The sequence below is a fragment of the Dermochelys coriacea genome, chromosome 1 (assembly GCF_009764565.3).
Source record: "Dermochelys coriacea isolate rDerCor1 chromosome 1, rDerCor1.pri.v4, whole genome shotgun sequence".
NCBI lineage: Eukaryota > Metazoa > Chordata > Testudines > Dermochelyidae > Dermochelys > Dermochelys coriacea.
In genome coordinates, this window is record NC_050068.2 from 114,227,137 (window position 1) to 114,250,993 (window position 23,857).

Here is a 23,857-nt window from a genome sequence, read left to right on the forward strand (position 1 = left end):
CAACGGGGACTCCAAGCGTTGCAGTCACGGAGGCGGGGAACTCAGCACACCAGAGCTTTGCCTGGGACAGAGTCCAATGGAGGGGCAGACAATCAGCATTAATAAGCACTGCACAAAAACTATATTCATGAATATAGAATTAGGTACTTTCTAAAAGGGGGTTTCTGCTACCTGGCAAAGGGCCATGCAAAGCAGTTATAACCGGCTGACGGCTGGTTCTAGCTGGGTTTCTATGTCCTACAATAACCTCTCAGCGCGAGAAAGTGGAAGTTCCCTAGCTAGGCTGTAACAAAGTCTTCCGCAGTCCCTTATAGGCTGAATAAGCAATATTGCCATCTAATGGTGCCATTGTAACCTAATATTTTAACAGGCTTAACACTGGTTAACTCCCTGGTGCATTATGAAAGGTTAAATATACATATTTGATAACAGTTGCACATGGCCGTTAAGAATTGTTGAAGGGCATGCAGAGATGTTTGCGCCCATGTCTATGCACACCCAGCATCAGAAGCTGAGGAGAGGCCTACCAGATGCTGATTTTGGCCAAAAATATAGGATCTGTTAAAATAAATAAATATTGTAGTGGTAGGAGCTTTTGATTGGGGCAGATAGTGGTAACAATGTGAAATTATAAGAACCATGGGGTTACATTTTCAAAAGCTCTTAAGTGACTTTCAGTGAGACTTAGACATCTAAGTAGGCAAGTCACTTTTGAAAATGGGACTTAGACTCCTAAATCATGCCCTTCTGCAAATTGTATCCACAGGTAATTATTGAAGTTTTTAAAAACAAACACCAAAAAAACCTATTTTTTCTGTTTGTGTTTTTAATTGCAATTTCAATACTTACAATTAGAGGTGGGCAATTACTGAAATATACCATATGCTGTATTTGTAACATAGTTGGGAGCCACCAGGTAGACTACTTACAATAGTACCAACAAGTTCTATTTAGCTCTAGGTGAAAAGCTTATTGTTAGCTGTTGTGGTTGGCTGCTGAGCATATAGGCATAGGGTGACCAGATAGGAACTGTGAAAAAACGGGACAGGGGGTAAGGGGTAATAGGAGCCTATTTAAGAAAAAGTCCCAAAAAACGGGACTGTTCCTATAAAAACGGGACATCTGTTCACCCTATATAGGCATATTGACTGCCATTGTTTCTTTCACTGACTTCTTTCTTGAGGGGACAACTGCTGCCTAGAGGATATACGCAAAAATACAATTCATTAGTGGTATGAAAACATTACATTATTGGATGACTTGTAAATTTAGAATGAGTCTGTGGAAAGAACACTGTACAGGACTAAGGAGACTTAGCTGTTGAAAGAGACTGGAAAGGCATGAATCTTCCTGAGGAGTGGAAGAACTTCAGACAACATACAGAGTTCGCTTTGAGTGTCCCCTGAAATCCATAGATGAGGAAGAAAAATGATATCTGCTAATCTGATCAGGAGAGAGAGGTAGAGACATATATACTGCTTGCTAAATGTCAGCTGAAAATCTGAGTGTATTACAGTAGGTTTTGATAAATCTATCATCCCAAAAGCTAATTCACTGTTGGCATGCTATAAATTTCATGCGTCACTACAAGGTCCAAGTGAACCCATAGAATGGTTTATGACAAATTTGTTGGCTCAGGACTCTGCATTTGCTGACAAGAAATTATTCAAGACAAGCTACTGTTTTTGACAAATTTAACAAAAATCTAATAGAGTAGGGAGCAAAGGCTGATTTAAATAAAGCAGGAGATAGTGCTAGAGCATATGAAATGACACAAGTCCAGCTAAAATCAATTTCTAACAAGGAGGCACAGTATGGAGTAGCAAAACACTGTATGCAGGCAGGCTATAAATCTATAAGCAAAGGTACAGTCAGTGGCAAATGTGGGAGAACATAATGCCAGCTGGATGTCTATCAAACGGACACATACGTTACAATGGTAAGAGGAAATCTCTTTGCAAAACTCTGTAAATTCTAATAAATGCATAGAATGGATGAGAAACTACAGTGCAACACCAATGATGTTTTAGTGAAAGTTATCACCATCCACTAAGAACAGAAGTAGCACCAGTTTCAACTGTAATGTCTCAACTGGATTAAATATTGTCAGAAGTTACTCCTAGGGAGAAAAGTTGCCACTAAGTTCAAGTTGAATACTGGTGCACAAATCAGTGTAATGCTTACATATGTATATGAGCAGCTCTCAAAACTTCCCTCTTCCCCCCAACAGAGACTGGCTATGCAGGTGACTGCTGCTTGTACAAGGTGTGTCTCTAAGCAAAATACATATGAAAAAATCTATGGGATATATCCTCAACTAGTGTAAACCAGAATAGCTCTGTTGGAGATATGAATAGTGCTTAGCGCTACCACGGAAGAACATGATACAGATCTGTATTATGCTCCAGACAGCTTGGGGAAAAGACAAGGGCACCACACAGAATAAAGCATTTTGGTTACATTCTCTCATCTTAGGATATCCAACCCTACCCTAAAAAACTGGCAAAAAAGTGTGTGATTACTACTGGATTTTAAACTAGAAAAGATTCATAGATTCTAAGGCCAGAAGGGACCACTGTGATCATCTAGTCTGACCTCCTGTATAACACAGGCAACAGAACTTCCCCAAGATAATGGCTAGAGTGTAGCCTTCAGAAAAACATCCAATCTGGATTTAAAAATGGTCAGTGATGGAGAATCCACCAGGACCCTGGGTAAATTGTTCCAATGGTTAATTATTCTTACTATTTAAACAAATACACCTTATTTCCAGTCTGCTATTGGAGATGGTGATTTCTCACCAGGTTTATACCATACCTTGCAGAAGCATTGATGACAATAAGATCTTTTGAAGACTGAGTTTCAGTGGGATACTGGCAAGAATCCACCGTCATTAAAATGAAGCAGCTAATTGTTAGCACACGCACAGTGGCATGGCATGATATAAATAAATATAAAAATCAGATGGATGCATCCAAGCAATAACTTGTGACTCTATTAGTGCACATAGAGCTATGAGTAGTTTATGTATTCAGGTTTCCCACCACTACAGTAATAACTTATTAACAGATGGGAAAAAACTGATGTTTGTAATTAGGTTCAGCTAGGAAGGCTTCCATCAATATGTGCGTGGGAGAAAAGAGCCTCTGGAATCTGATCATATGTTATCCATCCTAGTTGTGTTTTTAGCACTATCTGAGAGTGAATCCATAAATATTTGTCATGAAGTTCATATTTGAATAGTGTGGCTTGAATTTAAATACCAGTGCTCTGAAATATCTTCAGGGATAGCTCAAGATGGGGGGAGGGATAGCTCAGTGGTTTGAGCATTGGCCTGCTAAACCCAGGGTTGTGAGTTCAATCCTTGACGGGGCCATTTAGGTATCTGGGGCAAAAATTGGGGATTGGTCCTGCTTTGAGCAGGGGGTTGGACTAGATGACCTCCTGAGGTCCCTTCCAACCCTGATACTCTATGATTCAAATCTGAAGCCCATATTAAAATAAAACCTCGGGTTTTTTTCATAAACACCAGCCTTGTGAACGACTCATTATATGAACCATTTTTCCCAACAGGGAAAAAAAATTGCATAATGAAGGTGATATTGATGAAGAATAACTCAATGTCCTTTCATATTCTGATGCCTTCAGTGCATTGGAGATTGCTTTGCAGTAATTTGCACAAAGGATAAAGTGATGCAGTGCACCAGACCGCAATTTATGCACCATAGCTCCTGAAATTTTGAGAGGTTCAATATTATGAACTTTTTGATATTGTTAATTCCTCAGTTGCCAAATTGTTCATAAAATAGGGGTTCTACTGTAATTGATTTGATACTTTCTTTCTATTTTTTCCTTTTATAAAAGGGGCAGCTGTAACAGGCCATCTCTTGGCTCCTAATAATGTTACAGATTTCTGAGGCCTGATTCACCTAGGCCTGGTATACAGTTGAAATTACTGGTGTCAAAACAGCCAATACTCCTGTGCATAAGGCAACTTTGTAACTTCTAAAGAGGGCTAAATGTTCAATAGCAAATACATTACCAAAATTACCTAGCATTTGACTGTATTTGTGTCTTATCAGCCTTCTGTTGAGAAAGGATGAAGGGCAAAGCACAAGAGTACATGTACAGGAGATGAGATGGTGCCTAGCATTAATTAATGATGTTAAGCCTTCATAAAAAGCTCAGTGAATGGGACTATATCACTCTTCTCACTACAACTCAGTTCTCTGGGATGCTATTAGACAGGTATACATTATGCAATCTTTCACAAGTTTCTTTGTGACAATTATATTCTCGATGGCTTAATAGACATTCTTTTATGCTGTGAATAGATCATCCAACTGCGTATCTAGCACACGGATAACCCTAAAACTAGACTCTCTGGAACAGAGGTAGCAGTCATAAAGCTGACATTATTTTCCACAGTAACGGCCAAATTTTTCCCTCAGTTACTCCAGAGTAAATTTGCAGATAACTCTGTTGAGGCCAAATGAGGTACTTTGAATGTGTCCTGAAGTGTAACTGAATACAGAATCCAGCCCTCAATGTTCAAACTGAGCACTGCAAATACTAGATGCTCAGGTATACCATAGCTCTGTTTGATGTATTTGAAGAAAGTGGACCAAGGTGACTGTGACATTTCCCAGGTTACAATTTGGACTGTTGAACAGCTGTGTCCCCTCAATTCTCCAGTCTGGGGTGTCTTTTACATGGCTTTGCTGTGAGAACAACCACTCCTAGCCTGTTCACACACTACCTCTAGCATGCAAGAAATGACTTTTTGTTATGTCTACATAATATGTAATCAGTGGAAAAATATGCTTCTTGATATCTGCTATCACATTAAATATGTCTCAGGCCTCAAATTCCCAAAGGGCCCTCTCTTCCCCACACCTTATGAGAGCAGGGATACCCCAATCTAATGCTGTACATTGAGAATGTCTTGCGAAATTCTCAGGAACTGTGATAAAAATATTTTCGTATTACTTGTATGTTCCACAAATAGCAAGAAACTATTGTGACAAAGCTCTGTCCTTGCTTCCGTGGTCCCGCATTTCCTGGCGGATTTCATTAGCCTCAGAGGCTCACGTGACCCTCCACATATCCCTTCTTTCTCTAGAGACAAGGGTCATACTCTACTGAGTCATTTTCATCATAAGCCAGTGAGGGAGGTGAGGAGAAGTTATCCTTCCTTGCACAGTCTCTGTCGTCTCCCAGTCTCAGTGATTAAACAGGGGGCAAAGGTGGGGGGGAGCCCAGGCCCACCCTCTACTCCAGGCTCCAGCCCAGGGACCCTAAAAGTATCAGCTATGGTAGCTGACCTTTTAGAAACATGACATGTACAATTCCCTAGGCTACTTCTCCCACAGCAGCCCTCACTTCCTCAAGCTCCACTTCACCCTTACCTCAGGGCCTCCTTCCTTGTGCCTGATATGGTGTGTACTACTCAGCCTCTCCAACAGCGCAACTTCCTCCCACAGCTCCTGAAATGCCCTCCCACCTGAGTGACTGGGAGACTTTTAACTAGTTTCAGCCAGCCCCTGATTGGCTTCAGGTGTCCCAATCAACCTAACCTTCTCCCTGCCTTCTGGAAAGTTCTTAATTGACCCCAAGTGTCTTAATTGACCTGGAGCAGCTGCCATTTCACTTATCCTGGTAGCAGGGATTTGTTTAGCCTGGAGCAAATCTCTCTCTCTCTCTCTCTCCCACGGCTCTCCCATAGACTTCTAGCTTGGAGGGAGGTGGGAAGCTGCTACTAGGCCCTAAGCTCTCCCTGCTGCTCCAGCTGCTTCCCTGGCTGGGCCAGACACCCCCCATTCTCTGCTACTTGGCTGCTGGACCCCCCACTCTTGGGTGCTGCTACTGCTCCAACTGCAGCCCTGGGGTGGGGAGGGGGCTGCTAGCCCACTCCCCAGAGAGGGGGAGTGAGGGACCCCAGCCACTGTTGTTGTGGATACCACCACCAGTACCACCACCTGAGAGAGGTCCATTCTGCCTGCCTGGACAACCAACTGGAGTTCCTGGAGCTGCTGCTGCTGCAGAGGCCGCTGCCTGGAGCTGCTGAAGCCCGAGGAGGAGAAGAAGAGGATCATCTGCCAGTGGGGCAGCACCTAGAGACTTTGCAGACCACCGTGGAGGGGGCCCTAAGACTGAGTAATTTTCAAACTGTGCTCTTGTGGTGGGGGTTTTGACTGTGTTTGTAGGGACACCGGGGGTGTGGTGTGGAGCTGCCCCCCGATCCATCTGTGTGTCCCCCCCAACCCCCACCACTATTACTACCACCGCTGCCCCCTCCACCACCCCCACTGGCTGTATACCATCTGCCTCAGCTCCTGCCTCTGGACTCAGCTGCTTGCTTGGCTTGCCACGCCCTATTTCCACCCTTTGGGCCAGAAGCAGCAGCCAGCTAAAAAAGACTTGTGCAAGTGCACATGGGCACATGTGCCCCCCCCGGACTGCCTACCCCCCAGCTTTGCCCTTTACTACCTGATCCATTTGCCACTTACTTTGCCTCCTCTTTTGCTCCAGCCCCCCTTACTAGCTTCAGTTTGTTTGCCTGCCCCGCCCATTTCCTTCTGCAGCCTTTGTTTGTTTGCCCCGCCCCAGCCTCTGAAGCTAGCCCCTTGGTTTCCCTGTTCTACCCCCAGACCGCTTAGCCCCTTGCTCCGTGTGCCCATGCCCCTCCCATGCGCTTGTGCAACTCCCCATTTCAGTTGCAACCCTCTTCACTGCACCTTCAATGTTGTTGAATCCCCCCCCATAGTGCACCAAGAGGAGCCGGAATTCCACCTTGTGTCGGTGACTGACCCCTAACCCCTGATTGCCCCCCGTCCAGCCCACCCCTTTTGGCGCCCTCCTCCCCTGCCTGCAGCCTAGCGGGGAGGAGTGGTCGACCTGTTTCCCCTCTCCCCTCCTCCTTTTGGTATCCCCCTTTCCTCCTTGCTCATGATGGCGGGGGATGAGACGGGTGAGACCTCTCCAGTAGCCCAAGCTCCCCCTCCCCCGCCTGCCCCTCTGTCACCCCCCCCAAGCTTCTACCTATGCTGCCAAACCATCTGCCATCGCCCCCGCTGGGGCACCAGCAGCGACGGGCACCGGGGTGACCTCCACTGCTGCCACGTCTATCACCCCCTCAGATTTGGGGGGAGTCCTCCCAGCCGGCGGGAAGGGCCAGGGGAAGAAGAAGGGGAAGGGCCCCGCTAAAAAGACCAGGCCCTCCATGGCAGGGGCTGCCCCCAATGCCCTGGCCCCATCTCCAGCTGGGGCGCCCCTCCCCGCTGTTCCCTCCACCAGCTCTGCAGGTGTCCCTCCCCCGGCTCCCAGAGCATACGCCCAGGTGGCGGCAGCCCCCCCCGCCTGCCGCTACATCATTTCTCCAGCCCACCGCCTCCGCTACCATCTATAGCGGCCGGGGCCCCTTTCCCACCATGACCAGGAAGCACGGCGTCCGTTGCCTCCTGGTGCCCGCCTCACCCCACGTGGAGACCTATGTGCGGGCGTTGGTGAGGGTGGTGGGGCCCACGGCCATTGTGGCGGCCTCCAAAATGTATGGCAAGGTCGTCTTCTTCCTAGCATCGGAGGCCGCCGCCCAGGAGGCGGTGGAGAAGGGCCTGGCGGTCGGGGGCGTGTTCGTCCCCTTAGAGCCGCTAGAGGACCTGGGCGTCCGCCTGGTCCTGACCTCCGTCCCTCCCTTTCTCCCCAATGCCGCCCTGTTACCCGCCCTTTCTACCTTGGGAAAGCCCATCTCTGTCATCAGCCCTCTTCCGTTGGGCTGCAAAGACCCCGCCCTCCGTCACGTCCTCTCGTTCTGCCGGCAAGTGCAGCTTCAACTGCCGCCAGTGGCGCGCGACGGAGAGGCACTCGAGGGATCCTTCCTAGTCCCCTACCAGGGGACCCATTACAGGGTGCATTATTCCACGGGGGAGGCCCGGTGCTACCTCTGCCGGGCGATGGGGCACGTCCGGAGGGACTGCCCCCTGGCCCGGGAAGGAGGGGCATCCAGGACACCCGAGCCCCGGCAGGACACCGGCCCCGTCATCGCCGACGCCCCTGGCTGCCCGGCACCCGAAACTGCCCCTCCTCCTTCCCAGTCCACCATTGCTCCCACTCGGGCCCAAGGGGTACCTCCCCCACTATGCCCAAAGGAGCGGGAGAACCCCTCCCCCGCTGTTTGCAATCTAGCGAGGCCTGTGGAGGAGGGTGCGGCAGGGACACCGCCCTGCATGGGAGAGGACCCGCCCCAAGGGGAATCTTCCCTCCCTTGTGCTGCCCCACCGTTACCCCCTCGAGTCCCTGAGCCATCGCCTCTGCCCCCTGACACAACCCCTGCTAGCCAGCCCCTGGATGATGCCATGGAGGGCTGGGCCCTAGTCCAGGGGAAGCGAGGCAAGCGGAAGGCTCGAGCTCCGCTCCTCCCATCTGACGTGGAGGCCCCCCGGAAGACCAGGAAGGGGGGCACCGATGCCGAGCCTTCCGCTCTACCCACGGGTGTGTTCCACCCACCAGAGCCAGCTGGGGAAGACGTGGCAGCACTGGAAGGCGGTATCTCCCCTCCACGGGAGTCCCTCCCCTCCAAGACCCCCGAGGCACCATCTGAAACCCCAGTGTGCCCCGAAGTAACCGTCGCGTCAGGTGCCGGCGGGGAGAATCCTGGGGTAGCGGAAAACAATTTCCCCTCTATATATGAGGAGATCGAGGCCCTGGGTCTGACCCCGGTCACCCAAGGGGAGGACGATCCTATGCCAGCGGGCCTCGATCTGGGCGACTTCTTTCCAGCCCCCTTTTCCCCATACTCCCTCCCCGTAACCGTTGCTTCTGCTCCCACCTCCGAGGAGCCCCTGGACTCCTCCATCAACCCGGCTGCAGAGGGCACCCTGCTGAGAGCCACCGAGCCAGTTAAGGCGACGGCCAGTGCCACGCGGCTGGAACCTGAGCCACCAGGGGCATCCCTCGCTGGTGAGGAGCATTCGACCTCCTTTCCGGGAGAGGACCCTACAGAAGAAAGTCCACCTCCTGATGCCGTGGCTGCCAAATCCACCAGAGAGCTTGCGCCCGGCATCAGTGAGAGCCCTCTCCCGACCCAGACTCTCACCTCTACCTCTACCCCTGCCCCTGCCCTTCTCCCGCCCACCTCCCGAGATATTATTGCCACCCCTGGGACAGTCTCCTTCCCCTTTCCAACAGATGACTCCCAGGGAATGGCCTTTGTGTTTGCCCGTCCCGACCCACCAGGGGCTGCTATTCTCCCTCCGCCGCCCCCTATCGCCCCAGCATTCAGGTCAACCCATCAAGAGCCCCGTCGGGGGTCCGCACCCTGTCTGCCCATCTCGCTGGGCCAGGGGGCTGTACCAAGGGCCCCATCGGGGAGCAACCAGACCATAACCCCAGCCCCCCATGCGCTGCGAGAGGAGTTGCGGGAGTTCCTAGAAGACGTCCGTGGCTCCCGCAACAAAGTCCAGCTTGCCCTCCAGCGATGGGGGGACTTTAATCAAATCCTCCGGGCCGCAAGGGCCCTCATGGGGGAGGGGAATAGGACCGGGAGACAGGGCGCCGCGGCCTACCAGCGGGTCCGCCACTTCCGTGACTCCTTACTCACCTACGGGGTGGGTCACGGACTGCTGCGCAGCCCGCCAGAAGCCACCAGCATCCCTGCCGGCGAGGATCCCCCCCAGCCCTCCTCATGGCACCCTTTACCATCGCAACACTGAACACCCGTGGCTGTAAGATGGGTTTCCGCAGGTCCCAGGTGCTCTCCTTCCTTCGAGAGGGGAGGTACTCTGTGGTTTTCCTGCAGGAGACCCATACGGATCCGACCGCCGAAGACAGCTGGCGGCTGGACTGGGGGGACAGGGTCTACTTTAGCCACCTCACAGTTCATACGGGTGGAGTGGCGACCCTGTTCTCCCCCGACCTACGGCCCGAGGTGCTGGGGGTCGCCGAGGCTGTGCCGGGTCGCCTGCTGCACCTCCGGGTCCACATGGAGGGGCTCGTAGTCAACCTCGTCAACATCTATGCCCCAGCAGCGAGCCCGGAGCGGCTGCAATTCTATCAGCAGGCATCCGCCTTCCTCGGCACCTTGGATCCTCAGGAGTGCCTGGTCCTGGGAGGGGACTTTAACATCACCCTTGAGGAACGGGACCGCTCGGGAACCGAGCAGAGCCCGGCAGCCGTGGCCGTCCTCCAGGAGATAGTCGAACACCACTCCCTGGTGGACGTCTGGCGCGACCACCACCCGGATGACACTTCCACGTTCACCTTTGTCCAGGTGGAGGCCCATCGGTCGCGCCACTCCCGGTTGGACCGCATTTATTTATCACGCTTTCATCTTACACGAGCCCACTCCTCCAGCATCCGGCCGGCCCCATTTTCTGACCATCACATAGCCACCGTGACAGCCTCCCTTTGCGCGGAGAGGCCGGGGCCGGCCTATTGGCATTTTAACAACAGCTTGCTGGAGGATGCGGGCTTCGTGGCGTCCTTCCGGGAGTTCTGGCTGGCCTGGCGAGGGCAGCGGCGTGCCTTTCCCTCGGCACGGCAGTGGTGGGACGTAGGGAAGGTGCGCGCCCGGCTCTTCTGCCGTGACTACACCCGGGGCACCAGCCGACGGAGGGATGCAGCGATAGAGCAGTTGGAACGGGAGGTCTTAGAGCTGGAGAGGCGTCTGGCCGCCAGCCCCGAGGATCCACCCCTCTGCGGAGCGTGCCGGGAGAAGCGGGAGGAGCTCCGGAGCCTCGAGGACCATCGGGCCCGGGGTGCCTTTGTTCGATCCCGCATCCGTCTCCTTCGGGAGATGGATTGCGGCTCCCGCTTCTTCTACGCCCTGGAAAAAAAGAGGGGGGCTAGGAAACATATCATCTGCCTACTGGCAGAAGATGGCACCCCCCTCACGGATCCGGTGGAGATGTGCGAGAGGGCGAGAGCCTTCTACGCAAGCCTTTTCTCCCCGGAGCCGACCGATCCTAACGCTTGCAGAGTGCTGTGGGAGGAGCTCCCGACGGTCAGCGTGGGCGACCGAGACTGGCTAGAGCTGCCTCTCACTCTGGCCGAGTTCTCGGAAGCCCTCCGTCGCATGCCCACCAATAAATCTCCGGGCATGGACGGGCTGACCGTGGAGTTCTACCGCGTGTTCTGGGACGTCCTGGGCCCAGACCTAGTCACCGTCTGAGCCGAGTCTTTGCAGAGCGGGGTCCTCCCTCTTTCGTGCAGGCGAGCCGTGCTCGCCTTATTGCCGAAGAAGGGGGACCTCCGCGATTTACGAAATTGGCGTCCCGTCTCGCTCCTCAGCACGGACTACAAAATCGTGGCAAAAGCCATCTCCCTGAGGCTAGGGTCCGTGCTGGCGGACGTGGTCCACCCAGACCAGACCTACACCGTCCCGGGCCGCAGCATTTTCGACAACCTATATCTGGTCCGGGACCTATTGGAACTTGGGTGTAGGGATGGTCTGTCGTTCGCCCTCCTGTCCTTAGATCAGGAGAAGGCGTTCGACAGGATGGATCACGGGTATCTCCTGAGCACTCTGCAGGCGTTTGGCTTCGGACCCAGGTTTGTGAACTTTCTCCGGGTGCTGTACGCTTTCGCAGAGTGTCTGGTAAGGCTCAACTGGACCCTGACCGAACCGGTCAACTTCGGGCGAGGAGTACGGCAGGGGTGCCCCCTCTCAGGCCAGCTGTACGCTCTGGCGATCGAGCCCTTCCTCTGTCTCCTCCGAAGGAGGTTGACAGGGTTGGTGCTGAGGGAGCCAGAGCTGCGGCTGGTCCCGTCGGCGTACGCTGATGACGTGCTCCTCATGGTCCAGGACCCGGGCGACTTGGTGCGAGTGGAGGCTTGCCAGGCCATCTATTCAGCAGCCTCCTCTGCGCGGGTCAACTGGGTCAAGAGCTCTGGCTTGGTGGTAGGGGACTGGCGGCAGGCGAGCCCCCACCCACCCGCGCTTCAAGCCATCCGGTGGAGCACGGGTCCGCTGCTCTATCTGGGCGTTTACCTTTCTGCCACGCATCCCTCTCCACCGGAGAACTGGCAGAATTTAGAGGGCGGGGTGATAGAGCGGCTCCGGAAATGGACAGGACTACTCCGGTGCCTCTCCCTTCGAGGGAGAGCGTTAGTGCTTAATCAACTAATCCTGTCCATGCTTTGGTACCGGCTCAACACCCTGGTCCCAGCCCCGGCTTTCCTGACCAACCTGCGGACATCGATTCTGGAGTTCTTTTGGTCAGGACTGCACTGGGTCCCTGCAGGGGTTCTCCATCTACCTGTGGAGGAGGGAGGGCAGGGCCTAAAATGTCTGCTTACTCAGGTCCATGTCTTCCGCCTCCAGACCCTGCAAAGGCTCCTTTATGGTGCAGGTAGTCCGGCATTGAGCATACTGGCGCATGCCTTCCTGCGCCGCTTCCGAGGGCTCCGATACGACCGACAGCTCCTTTATCTCCATCCGAGAGGTCTTCCGCGAGACCTCTCCGGGCTGCCGGTCTTCTACCAGGACCTCCTCCGGACCTGGAAACTCTTTACAACGAGCAGGTCCGTGGCGGCCACCGAGGGGGCAGATCTCCTCGCGGAGCCCCTGCTACACAACCCCCAGCTCCGTTTGCAGGTGGCGGAGTCCCGCTCGGTGCGCCAGAGGTTGGTCCTGGCAGAGGTCACAAGAGTCGGAGACCTCCTGGACTATGACCGGGGAGACTGGCTGGATCCCCTAACCTTCGCTCAGCGCATGGGGCTTTCCAGACCTTGTACTCCCCGACGCATACTTCAGGAGGTGAAGACCGCTTTGCCGCCCGCTGCTCGGGTTTATCTCGACCGGGTCCTGCACGAGGGCACGCCCCGCCCACCCACTACCCCAGGCCCGCCGGACCTTTTAATTGGACCCCTGCCCCGTGGACCCAACCGATCCCTTCACCCCTTCACTAGAAGCCGGCTGCACGAGATGCAGCCGGTCTGTTTTCAAACCGCGCCAAGAAAACATCTCTACACGCTTGTGCTTCACACCCTTCACGCCCGCACCCTCGTGTCCCGCCCCGATACAAAATGGCGGGACCTCCTGCCACCTTTGGAGGGTGAAGAGCCCCGGTGGGCCAACCTATATTCCATCTTAGTCCCAAAGCCCGCCGGGGATGTCAGTTGGCGGCTCCTTCACGGAGCCGTGAGCACGGGCGTGTACTTGGCGCGGTTCACCACAATCCCAGACACCTGCCCCTTTTGCGGCGTGAGGGATACCCTGGCACATGTCTACTTGGAGTGTGCCAGGCTGCAGCCCCTATTCCGGCTCCTCACCAATATCTTATTACGTTTTTGGTTGCACTTCTCCCCTCACCTTCTCATTTATGCACTCCCTATCCGTGGCCCCACAAAGTCACAGGATCTCCTGGTCAACCTCCTCCTGGCCCTAGCTAAAATGGCCATCTACAAAACCAGAGTGAGGAGGTTGGCCGATGGAGTCTCCTGTGACTGTGGGGCCTATTTCCGATCCTCGGTCCGTTCACGTATCCGGGCAGAGTTCCTCTGGGCGGCGTCCTCTGACTCCCTTGACGCCTTTGAGGAGCAGTGGGCTCTGTCCGGGGTTCTCTGCTTGGTGTCCCCGTCCGGTTCCCTTCTTTTGACCCTTTGACCGCACTCCTGTCCCTGTTATTTTATTAGTTGTCCCCCGGAATTTTTTGGGTATCTAGGTCCTGTGGATCCCCCTTTTAGGCTGGGGGGGACCCTTGAGCAGTGGACGGGCTTCGCCCGCCCACTTCCCGGATCCCAATAAGACTACTCTTTCATACCCATCTGGCCTTGCCCTGTCACACTATATTTTCCCCGGCAGTCAGTGAGAACCGCTGGATTTCCGCTTTGTGGTCACACGTTTTGTCTTATTAGCACAACATTTAATTTGTGCTAATCAGACTGAGGTGGGTAGCGCAAAATTAACTTGACTTTTATTTTGTGTTGTACAGTAAACTGACTTTGTAGAATCATGGTAGAAATCTGAGTTGTGGATGATGGATGAGAAAAACCAGAGGGTAAACAGAGTACTGTGCCATTGCAACTGTGCTAAAAGGGACACAATATTCAACTCAGACTGCCAGAAAAGCCCAAGGTCTCTGACAAATCAAAGAGCAAACTCTGCTCTCAGTGGCCTGGGTGTCACTTTGTTATAACGGAGAGCAGTTTGGACCCAAACATTTTTCTTCAGCATCTCCTTTGTTTTTTGAGGTATATATTCATCCATTTTTCTATTTCTCTGGCACCTTACTCCGCTTCACTAAATGAAGCTTTTCAGAGATGGGAGACTCCTACATAGACAGAAACCACAACTGCCTCCACCTGAAATAACAAAATTTCCTTTTAAGCGCAGGAAAAATAAAAGTAATACTTCACAAATAATGGTCTCTAACCTCTTAGTAAGATTTGAGCATATTTTTTCCATTGTTGGATACAAAGATTTGTCTCCTCATCAGGAGCAAACTGTAATGTGGGCTGGCAGTGCCAGGAAGCTTCAGAAAGCTCTTGGCACAGAAAGGGTAGCTTCTGGGAGAAGAGAGAGTAACTACAACCATTTCCCTCAAGACAGCAATATAAAATGGACAGAGGGTGGAATTAACCCAGGTGCAGAAGGCCTGTGCACCTCTTAAGCTGAGTGGTAAAAGCAGCCATCAGACTGTCTGGGGAGGAGTTCTCTCTACTACTTGCATGCCTCAGAGAGATCTGTGTGCAAGCTCTCAGTAAGCCAAGGGCTACTTTGGGGCTGGTAGGTCTAGGGGCCATGACAACTGTACTTCTGTTAATCCAGTGTCTTAAAATCCCTACTAGCTGACAACAGCAGGGATAAAGCCCTTCGATGCTGCTGCGATATTATAGGGCATGCTGTACCTCTGACCCTTCCACAATCTTTCTGGGATTGTACCCTTCTTAGTGAAAGGCCCTGGGCTACCACTTTGATGAAGGGCAAACCCTGCAACTCCACTGCTCTAAGCCAGGGTGCTTGGCATCAGCACCTCTGGTCTCACCATAGCTTCTTCAGCAGGTCCAAAGGACCTTGGCCCCCTGTTTGGTACCTATGGACCCAGCTGACGTTTTCCAGTAACATGGAACAGCCTTTTCAGAACAAGACATTATTTATTAGTCAGCAGCAGTACTGTGTTCAGGGACGTTGGGTTAAAATGGTAAAGAAAAGCCTAAATGTGTACTCTCCCCTACCGGCCAGCGTCCTCTTGCTTGGTTAGAAGAGTCCCACTGTGTACTGCCTGGAAGACAGACTACATGCACCTTATCACCTGTGTCTTTTGTTTCAAATCCCACTCATGCTGTTTTAATGTGGACTGCCTTCCTCTCCCCTCATCTAAGTTCAGGTCAGGGTGGGCTTCAGTGATATAGTGCTTAATTTTATACTGCAGTAACCCTACAGAAATTATCTCAGATTGGTAATTCTATCACACATGAGTCTCCAAAATCCATCTTGTGTGTGCTGTCATCATAAGGTAAAGCACCAGTATTCAAAAACCTAACTAACGTTTTACCAGTAAGTTTTATCTAATTGAAAATCTGTGCAACAACAATTATGAGGCTTCACAGATTAGTACTAAATATATATTGTATAAAGATCCGTTCTTATCAAGTTCTCAATTTTATTTCATTTCAGTGCGGTAATTTAGTTATTAAAACCTCTTTTAAACTCAGTTCATACTGGAAAGAAGCTGGCCTCCATATTCTTAGAGTGAGAAATGATCACATCCTTTCAACTAAGCTGTTTAACTATAGGTTGTCATCTATTATTTACAATGTTACAGTGGTCTCCACTAAAGAGTAAATATTTGCCAACAGAAATCAGACATATAGTATCTGAAATAGATATCATGTAAAATTATAAAAGGACCTTAGAAATACCACACATAGCTTAGTATGCTTGACAGATACTTGCACAGGAAATGTGTGATGCATCTAAGATATCCTTCTGTGGTAAATATTAGCAAATATTGATTTTTTAATGGCAACCACTGTGCATGTGTTTTATATCCTGATGTCAATAATATCAATGAAAATATTAGGCACTGAGATACAATAGACACAATTCAACTTAGCTGCAGAAAATATGACTTTGACTTTCAGAACATAGCTTTATTAGTTGCTTTATTGTTGGGAATTAGTTTAATAGCCCAGACAGTGAGGTTTCATTTTGATTAAATGAAAAATTCCAGAAACTTCTGATACAATTTAAAAAACTTTGTCTTGTTAAGAAATATTAAAACTTATGTCTCAAACAATTTAAAAAAAAAGCTTTGGTAGTGTGGATTACGCAACAGATGTGATTGGTCCAAGGAAGCTGATGGCCGTATAACGGAATGAATTCCTGAGAGCTTAACTGGGAGGTGGCTGTTGCTTAACTGAGACTTAAAGGAAATAATACCTTTGAAAACTAATGGAAGGTATTTTATTTCACTACTAGTATAGATGTGAAGTACTCTGTAAGGCTGAATAACAGTGGTTCAATGTGGACACTGGCATGAAACACGGCTGTGTTTTCTCTCAGTTGTTGTTTGGCATCGCCTTAGACTGGATAATGACAAAGTGTATTAGCATCACAAACACTGGTCTAACATAAATAGATAACAAATACCTAGAAGACCTAGACTTTACAGATGATATTGCACTACTGAGCGATACCTTAAAAAGTTATGGAGACAGACAACCTGGCAAAAACAGCAGGTCAAAAAGGAGTGAAAATTAGTTATGCTAAAACAAACATCCTTGAAACCCAGGTGTCAAGCAGTGACATCACATTAGATGGCAAAATTTTCAAGAAAGCAGAACAGTTCGCCTATCTGTGCAACACCATATTGGCCACTGGAGACCTCAAGAAGGAACTGATATCAAGGATAGAAAAGGCATCCACAGCATTTACTAAACTCAACAATGTAGGGACAACAAAATATAGAGCACTAGAACAAAATGAAGAATTTTCAGGTCAAACATAATCTTAGTTCTAACATATGGTTGTGAGGGCTGAAGATCTACCAAAATGTTTGATAGAAAACTAGATCCCTTTGAAACTAAGTGCCTGCAAAAGATTTTGGGCATTGGTTGGAAAGACTTCATCACCAGCAAAAAGATCTGAGAAATCCCCAACCAGCGGCTCATTCATACCAGAATCAGAAGGAAGCGCTGGACATATTTGGAGCAAGTACTCCAGATGCCAACACACAGACACCTACATGAAGCTGTCAAGTGGAAACCAACTGGTGTGAGGAAATAAGGGCATCCAAGAGAAACATTAAGAAGAACCCTTAGCAGGGAGAGGAGAACAGTCAATCTCAATGCCATAGAGCAGATGGAGGCAGCAGCAAATGCCAGAGAAGAATGGAAGGGACTAGTTTCTGCCTTGTGCACGAACATTGGCACAGGGAAGATTAATGTAATGTATGTTCAACAATATTCATATTTCATTATTTGTCTTAACATTTTGCAGTGCATGCATGTTGAGAAATGTTTTTTTTACAATGTGACAGTCTAGACTTTATAGTTTTCTATAAACTAATAGTTTTCTTTTCAGCTAAATTCTGATGGGATTATTTTGGACAGTAAATCTAACCTTCCCACTCCAGCTACAATGAACAGTATGTGAGTAACTAAATGACAGTTCTACTCACGGGAAAAGCTCTTGTGGGGATCTGAACTTCAAATAATAAGTAATTGAATCAACTGATTGTATACAATATTACTGTATTAAAAAAATCTTATCAAGTAAGGTCTTTTATGGAAGCTAATGACAGACTGGTGATTAATATTGTCATAAATATGTGTATTAACACTATATGAGGAATTATGGATACTCATTGATACAGTTTTAAAGTCTGTGACCAAACACAGGGAGAAAAAGGGTTTATCTCAGACAGGAGGGAAGGCAACTATCTACCTGTTTCTAGTGAAATTAAGCAAGGTGTGACCAAAAACAATGGAAGCCCCAATTACATATGAATCAGCAAGGGAATAAGAAGTCTACAGGAAGTGAAGAACCGCAGGAGTGTGGGGACAAAACAGTGAGTTTGGGAAAATATATGCTACAGAAGCAGCCATTTTGGCATCCATTGTTGGACAGACACACGGGGCCAGAGTTCTTACAAGCTGAGAAAGATGGATCCTTCAATTAAGGGGACTGAAATTTCTGGGAACTGAGTATAAATGAAAAACCTGCTCAGGCAAAGATCTTTCACCTAGGAAGAAAAGGGAAACCAATACCTTTACTTCTGTGGAAGGCCTTGACTGGAGAAAGTCAGCCATGGCTGCAAAGAAAGTTTTTAGTAAGAAATCTACATTAAACCAAGACTGTAGGTTGTTAAGTCTTAGCTGCTAGAAAGTGCATTTTATTTGTATTTGCTTGTAATCATTTTGTCTTTATCCCTTGTACTTGAACTAACTTAAAACCTCTCTTTTTGTTAAATTTATTTTACTTTTAATCTAAAGCAATTTAGATTACTTTAAAAGTTTTACTTTTTGTTTTACTTTTAATCAAAAATATTCTTTAAATATTTAGGGTAAATAGGACTAATCCCCTGAGATGGGATATTAGATGGATGGGATCTGAGTTACCCAGGAAAGAATTTTCTGTAGTATCTGGCTGGTGAATCTTGCCCATATGCTCAGGGTTTAGCTGATTGCCATATTTGGGGTCGGGAAGGAATTTTCCTCCAGGGCAGATTGGAGAGGCCCTGGAGGTTTTTCGCCTTCCTCTGTAGCATGGGGCATGGTTGATTTGAGGGAGGCTTCTCTGCTCCTTGAAGTCCTTAAACCATGATTTAAGGACATCAATAGCTCAGACATAGGTGAGGTTTTTCATAGGAGTGGGTGGGTGAGATTCTGTGGCCTGCGTTGTGCAGGAGATCGGACTAGATGATCAGAATGGTCCCTTCTGACCTTAGTATCTATGTATGTATCTATGCTGTGTTTGAATCTAAGTGATTGTTAACTCAAAGCTATAAGCTCTGCTTTTCTCTATTTAGAGGCACAACAAGCCTTATTATTTCTCTGAATTGTCCAGGATATGTCTAGACACTTCAAGGCAGACGGTTATGGGGAAATTTGGGACTGGGTTGTGTGTTAGGGTCTCCCTACAAATAGTAACCAAGACTGGTGGAGACCAGGGTGGGGCTTTTATATTGCAGGCAGCCTGGTGGTGTCAGATCACGGAACCAAGGCTGTACAACACAAACACATTCAGGGAACTGCATGCTTGTCTTCTGGCTGTTGGTGTTCAGGTTGTGAGCCATAGAAGCAGTGCATTTAAGGCAGCCAGGGTAACAGAGCAGGCAGCGATACAACTGCTCACTGGCCTGGGTTGAACCCCAAAACGTGAGAGGCTCTAAAATATTAGCCAGTTGTTATCCTAGAAATGAATGTATGAAAATGCATACATTTCTGTGTTAGTGTGCCCTATGGGCACAGATGTATTTCCCATTCTGAATTACGCACAGTGCTTTATTTTGTGAAAACTGTCATTCCAAATACAATCATCTTTTCATTCTCATTTTTGATGAGTCAGCAGACATGGCTTTTTTTTTTCCTTCAGAAACCTGTTACATGAAAAATGATTTTCAGTTAACCTTTTCAACAGAAGAAATGACCCATTGCAGCTCATCAATAATGCCTCCATAGGTCACAAAGAAGCATATAAATGCTGCATTATGTGTAGCACCCTCAACTTCTATTGAAGTCAACGGGAACTGCAGATGCAGAGTGCCTATCAAATGGTACAGCTACGAATACATTTTTTAAATGTAGCAGCTTCTAGGATCAGGCCTCTACAGCTTCAGTGGAAAATGATAAGAGACCTTTGGTTGAGTTCCTCAAAGTTAGAAATTTTAAAAAGTTTTTACTGCACATTTCTTTCAGATGCTAATCATCTCCTTCTTGAAAAGAAATTGTAATTTCGTTAGCATGGAGTCTGTATCCTTATCCACCTGATGACTATCTGTGTGATTGTGCCTAAATTCTAGATCTATCTCCCAGTGCTATTGTGAAAAACTGATCAGACAATGATCAGCTGAGGTTGGAGACTGAGCCTTGGAGCAGACTAGATGCAGTCTCTTACTGTGCTCATGCTGAAATCTTCTCCACTTTGTTGATTCCTTCTTTTACCTTGTATAAAGTCTGTTTGTGGCAGGCACATAATGGCTTACTGGCCATCTGAAGATATGACACTTAGTACAAAGTTTTAAATGATAATCAAATGTTTTATGTCAGATTTATTATAAAACTTACTCATAGTGAATAGCACTTACTCTGCATCTAACTCTTGTTTATGCTGAATGAGTTTCAGTGTGTAACCGAATCTGGCCCATGATTAGATTGTTTTTCAGATACATATATTTGAAAGGGATTTTTAACAAAATACCAGGCTTATTTTAGCAACAACCTGCTAATTTGGTAAGCACTGCATCCTTCCTGCCTCACCCCTCGCCCAAATTCTTTTGAGCCAGGATGCTATAGTCATGGAGTCCCAACTTGAGTTACCTATATTCTTGAATTCTACCCTATCATTCTGCTACTGAATATTTCATCATGGTGCTTATGAAGGGCAGAGAAATAACTTCCCTTAGAGATAAAGCTTCTAGAAGATATGAAAAAGGAAAATTGGGCCACAACCTCTCCTGAAGGCAGGATATTAATTCCTTGTTGGCTCAGTTCCTAAATCCACGTACAAATGCAAACAACTGCCAATCCAATACACTTTTGAAGGACCAGGAAGTCAACTACAGTAACTTTGTTATTAAAAATCCACTTCACAATTAAAAACAAAACCTGGTTCAGCATTTGTCAGGTACACAGTATATAAAGTCTTCAGAATTTCTTTTGGCTGCATTAGAGGTAGAACACGGAAGAAGCATATTGAAGGAGACAAAGTATCCAGAAACAGTTCTTTTGAAGGGAAGCAGCGCTTTTGAAGGGAAGCAGCAGGTATGCTGCCTCCAGAAGTACTGGATGGAGCATGCTTAATAGGTCATATAGGTATATTATACCTCTTTGACAAAGAGGTGTGTCATACACTTTCCCTACCGTAGCCTTCTATGCTTGCTGGTTTGCAGAGGAGTGGGGTCTAATCTACTTGAATGTGTTCCTATGGGGTGGTAAGCATTATTAGTAGGAGTAGCAGTGCCTGTGGTGCTCACAAAACATGCAAAGGTGAGGAGGTAAGAGCTCCCTACACATCCCCCCCCCACCCCACATCACATATTGGGACAGCCATAATTTAGCCCTTTAGGTTCAAAGCTAGACTAATTCTAATATGTTCTTTTGGGTGAAATCCTGGCCCCACTGAAGTCAATGGCAAATGGCAAAACCTCTTTGACTTCAGTGGGGTCAGGATTTCACCCATTAAATTTGTTGTTAACATGTCCTGGGAATGATTAATTGATTTGTAACAGGGCTTTGGAGGCTTTAGTTATAAACTATATCTTGTAGGTTTAGATGATTGCTACACTGATCTGTTATAACTTTAAGGGCCTGCCTCTTAAGATCAGGCTAAATTAGGTTATTTATTCCCTTTATATATGTGCCACTAATTCAGCAGCAAAATAATAGATGCACTTACACCAGTATTTAAACTCAGTAACAGAAAAGCAGAAACTATATCTCTGTGTGTATATAGTATCTGAAACTTTATCCTCATGCTAACTATATATAAAAGAAACACTCACCCATACTCAAGCACTTGCATGTAGATTCTTGAACCTCTAGAAAAGCTGGACTTTCCAGCAATTACTGTCCTCTGAACTTCAAACCTTTTCTCCAGGTGTTTTGAAATCACTGGTGGGCTGATAATAATAATCTCACACAGTCTTTACTCCAATATAACTCCATTGGGTGGTTCTTTATTTACAGTAATGTAAGTGAAATCAGACTCAGGCCAGTGGTAGGAACTGTGGGATATATGGCTCTTTGTTCTTCAGAGTTCACTGGCTGAGCCAAAAGCAAAATGCACCCAAAGCTAGACGCAAAAGCAAACCTTACCTGACTGTAGACAACCTCCAACTCCTTTCCCAGAGATAATTTTTATATTTAGATAGACTTTACTATCAGTAGTATCTACCTATGAGAGTTGTGCTCAAATAGTTTAACTCCCTATTGTTGAATTCTTCTCCTGATAGGGAGAAAAATTTCCAGGTGAGGTGCTGTCCTTATATCACATGTAAAATATCTTTGTGCTACCAGCTTTCTTATAATATTACTTAACTCATACTATTCATTGGTTCTGCTTCTAAATTGAAATTAATTTTCACTTGGAATAATGAAAGTGGAATGACTATAAAGAATAGCACATTTTAGAACTGATATACATATCAGGAGCTGTATTTCTATATAATCAAATTCCTAGTGTAAAGAAAGAAAATTGGGTTAGGAATATATATCTTGTACTGTATTTTTGTATGACACATGCTTATGATTAATTGTACCAGCCAGCAGGTATGTTTGTAGCGTGATGCAACAAATTTGAAAAAAAAAAAAAAAAGTAAGTTACTTGGTAGGCAAAGCATATATAAATAAAATTTGGCATTAAGTTAAAATTTTAGATTTTTGAATGACTGTGGGAATAACTTTCAGGAGCAACAAATCCTTACAATGATTACCCAACAGTTGCCAAACTCTTAATTGCATCTCTGGTGAGAACTTTTTTTAAGGCTGCTTTTGCTGTTAGTCTTCCGTGATGCATAAGAAGTGTCAAACTATTTACTTCACATTTAATGTCTATATCTACAACTTACTACTTTAGTTCAGATAAAGTAATTTCTTTTCCAAAGCCTGACTTCATAAGTGTCCTAACTTGAAGAAAAAAGTGATTTTGTTTTCTTAATCAGATTTATCCTTCACAAACTTCCTCTTTCTTCAGTCAAATACAGTAAATAGGCTAAGTTGATAAAGTGCTTAAGGATTTATGATCATTAGTATTTGCTTTGTGTATGGAGCATTGTTTCAAGAGTTTGACTTTTTTATTTTTAACCCACTGCTTCTTGATCATGTTTTGTTTTTAACACCTTTGTTTTATTTGTATGGTATTAATATGCTATATTTTAATTTGTCTTAGCATGTTGTCTCCTATTTAACTGTAATGCTCATTGTTTTGATTAACTTTTCTTGAACAGTTTAAGAAAAAATTTCTTTCATAAACTTTGTTTTGAATATTTTAGATATAACAGATACAGAAACAATAAAACCCTAGTTTTGCAAAGGTTTGTGTAGATGCTTAACTTTAAGCAGGTGAATAGTTCAATTCAAGTAAAAAGTGTGATCAAAGCACCCGTCTGTGGTAAACTACTATTAAATCTGAAGTCCTTGTGGCACCTTAGAGACTAACAAATGTATTTGGACATAAGCTTTTGTGGCTAAAACCCACTTCATCAGATGAATGGAGTGGAAAATACAGAGGTAAGTATAAATACACAGCACATGAAAAGATGTGAAAAGATTTATACCTGCCTCTGTATTTTCCACTCCAAGCAGCTGATGAAGTGGGTTTTAGCAGACAAAAGCTTATGCCCAAATAAATTTGCTAGTCTCTAAGGTGCCACAAAGACTCCTCGTTGTTTTTGCTGATACAGACTAATACGGCTACCACTCTGCAACCTATTAAATCGGAGTAAGGATAGCAGAATCTAGCCCTAAAATAATATTGAATAATAATGAAAATCAATGGCTTTCCAAATACTTGCCTAGCAAGGATTAGGTTGCAAATAACTCTCTTTCTAATACATCTGCGTGTGGGAGCTAACTGAGAATCCAGCAGGAATCAACCAGTCTGGGTTGGTTACTTACAAATGCAGAGGTACAAAAGCGTATTTACAGTAGTTCCTTTTAACATTTATTTTATTTTTCATTTTCTTTGCTGGGGCTG

At 47.1% G+C, this 23,857-nt stretch overlaps 1 protein-coding gene across 5 annotated transcripts in view; it reads left to right on the plus strand.

Moving 5' to 3' along the window:
• ST6GAL2 (ST6 beta-galactoside alpha-2,6-sialyltransferase 2) overlaps nt 1-23,857 on the plus strand; it is a 275,950-nt gene that overhangs the window by 178,819 nt on the left and 73,274 nt on the right. The gene's annotated exons all lie outside the window — the stretch shown is intronic.